A 3,442-nucleotide genomic window follows, 5' to 3' on the forward strand; every position below is an offset into this window, starting at 1 on the left:
AACTTTTGCTTTTCAAAAAGAAAGGGGGCTATTCTTAGAACATATGAAATGTCATCTTGCTAAAGCATACGACCAAACACTAAGTTTGGTGTCTACATATGTAATATTGTTCTACAGATTAGTTCCCTATTTACGGAATCAAAACTATACAGAAAGGGATCATGCATCAAGTTTTTATCATAAAATACATCAATTGTGAAGAATGGTTTGCATTGATAAGCCGTCCCCTCAACAAGAGATAAGTTTGGTGTTCACCAACTTTTAGCATTTTTTATTTAGGGACACAATTGATCATAAAAAAATCAAATAACAATTAAACAAAACAGAACAATTTTTTTTTACAAGTCAATGGCTAACGTTTATATTAATATCTAAGGCTAGCTGTTTTGGTTTATGTAGATCTAGACAAAAGCAAGGAGGGGCCACGGCTAGGACAAGCTAAGAGAGGAATGGTCACATGTGCCTAGGGAGATGTGCCCCTTGGGAAGCAGAACATGCATGCATGCATCATTGAACGCCTAAATGCATGCAGCCAATGGGAGGAGGATCCTCGTCAAAGCCTCAACACTGCATGCAGACCGTCCATTCCATGAATCCTTTAGATGAACAACTTAATCTCAACCCTTCATGAGCACTAATGAGCTCCTTCTTCATTCATTGTGGTTTTGTTGGAAAGCTTGAAGAATCTGCCTATTAATAGCCGTAGCACTAAACGGTTCACACACTCATTCAAGTTACCTTCATATGAAAACCATAATCCCCTCTACACCTAAAACCAACATAATTCCCTTATCTCACACAACAGAACCGAACCAAAACTCATCCCAAACATAACACATACTTCTTCTATTCTCACTTTTCCTTTCTTCTCACCTCAAATCCAATGGCCTCCTCAAGTTCAAAAAGAAGGCCGGGAAAGGAACCTATGGTAGCCGAACCTCCATCATTTGATGCAAACAAATTTAGATCCCAATTCCATGAAGGGAGATATCATAGGTTCATGAAGACAAAGAATGTAATCTATGAGAAAGGCCTTGAGTTGAGAGACCGGGTGATGACAAGTCATCATATACCCATTTTTCAAGCTAATTTCACTTGTTTTGTTAGCATTTATGCACTTTCTTGCATCCTAAGTAAGTGATTTGGTGTGAAAATGCATAACTTCTTTAAATCATACAACCACCATGAATTTAATGTTAATCATTGAGGTTTGAGCTTATTTTAATTGAATTTTAATTGATTTATAAGCCTCTTGAATTTAGTGATACTTTGAGTGGTTGTTTGGTTTATTTCAGGTAAAGAAAAGAAAAGAAAATGAAAAGCGTGGCCTAAGAAGCGTGACACAAGAAAAGGAAAGCGTGGCCAAAGAGGAGAGAAGCGTGCCGCAACTAATGAGGGAAGCAACCTTGCCCTCCACAAGGGCAGAATGCCCTCTAGGATGGCAGCATTAGGTGACCAAGCAAGCATAGGCAACTCTGCCCTGCCCACTCCAAGGGCAGAGCACAAAATGATGCCTTGGAACCAAGAGAAGCAAAGTCTGCCCTGCCCTTGTGGAGGGCAGAATCGGGCTCCATGAGGAAGAAAATCAAGGAGAAAATATCAACTATGCATGCTACAAGGCTCGAGCAAGGGACCATGAGGAAGCCAAGGACTAAGAGTGACTACCGTACCAAGAAACCAAGGAAAATTAGTGTGGCGCATGCTTCCACCCAGTTTCGAACGCGGGCCATGAAGGAAGGGTCATTGCCCTGCCCTTGGCGCGGGCAGGGCAGAATCGTGAGTGTGCGCATCAAGAAGCACCAACGCGCGCACCAATTCCTTCCTTGGCATGATCCGTGCGCACCAACTCGTCCCTGGCGCACCAAACCCGTTCCTGCCCTGCCCTTGGCGCGGGCAGGGCAGCGTCCCACGCACCAATTCACTCTGGCGCGCCAATTTCCTTTCCTGGCGCACCAACCTTCGCATCTGGCAGCACCATCCGCACGCAATCCTCAATCTGGCAGCACCAACATTCACGCCCTGCCCTTGGCGCGGGCAGGGCAGCCTCTGGCGCACCAAGACGCGCACCACGCAGCACCAAGACGCAACATGGCCGCACCAACTCCAAGCACCAAGCATCAATTTTCTGCCCTGCCCTCCACAAGGGCAGGGCAGCCTCCTGGGAGTGGTTTTTGGGCCAAAATTCAAATTAAAAATTCATTTGAATTCATTTCTTCACCAATCCAAAAGCCCATCCAAATCCCATTATCCAAGAATAGAAAGTGTATAAATAGGACTTAGTTTGATGTAATAAAAAAAAAGAAAAAAACTTTTGAGCTATCTTTACTTTGAGCTTTGAATTTTTACTCTTATTTTAGAGAGCTTTTGAATTTCCTTTGTCTGGGAGCTTTCTTGAGAGACTTGTCCGAGAACTAAGAGGATCAAGGGAGAATTGATTGATCTCAAGTTACTGCAATTTAAGTTTCTTGCACTTTAAGTTTCAGTCATTTACTTTCTTGCTCTTTAAGATTCTGCACATTTACAATTCTGTTCTTCAATTTACTGCACCTCTCCCTTTCCCCTTTACATTTACTGTCATTTACTTTCTGTTAAACACAAATCACTCAACCAAAACTTGATTCGCTTGACTAAATCACCCACTAAACTAAAATTGCTCAATCCTTCAGTCCCTGTGGGATCGACCTCACTCATGTGAGTTATTATTACTTGATGCGACCCGGTACACTTGCCGGTGAGTTTTGTGTTGGATCGTTTTCCACACATCACGGGGAATACCCCATCATGAGGCAAATCACTAAAGAAAGAAGGTGGGGACTTTTATGTGCTCCTCTTGTTGACATCAGTGCAGTCATGATCAGGGAGTTCTATGCAAATGCTGTAAAAGAAAACAAAGATAGTGCCCCTTACACAAGTTATGTCAGAGGAGTTGAAGTGAGTTTTAGCACAGCTGCCATCACAAGGGCCCTCAAGTTGAGAACCATAACTTATGCAGAGCCCAGTTATGAAACCAGATTGCAGATGGAAAACAAACCTGATGAGATCTTGCAAGGGTTAAGTATGGAAAACAATCCTGATGAGATCTTGCAAGGGTTATGTGTGGAAAATACAGACTGGGAAAGAGACTCAAAAGGAGTTCCAAGCCACTTGAAGAGAATAAACCTTACTCCTGTGGCCAAAGGATGGTATGAGATAGTAAGGAGGTCTATTCTCTCTACTAGAAACGCCTCTTGGGTCACAATCAAACGAGCACTCTTGACATACTGCATCTTACATGGAGGTGAAATCAACCTCGCACAACTCATAGCCGACAGTATTCAAGAGATGGCCAATAGCACAAGCAAATAAAGTGGTCTTGGACATCCAAGTACCATCCTCAGGCTATGTGACAAAGCTGGAGTAATCTTTGAAGATGAGGACACAGAAAAAGTGAAAAAGGGAAAAG

Source organism: Arachis duranensis, chromosome 4, assembly GCF_000817695.3.
Source record: "Arachis duranensis cultivar V14167 chromosome 4, aradu.V14167.gnm2.J7QH, whole genome shotgun sequence".
NCBI lineage: Eukaryota > Viridiplantae > Streptophyta > Magnoliopsida > Fabales > Fabaceae > Arachis > Arachis duranensis.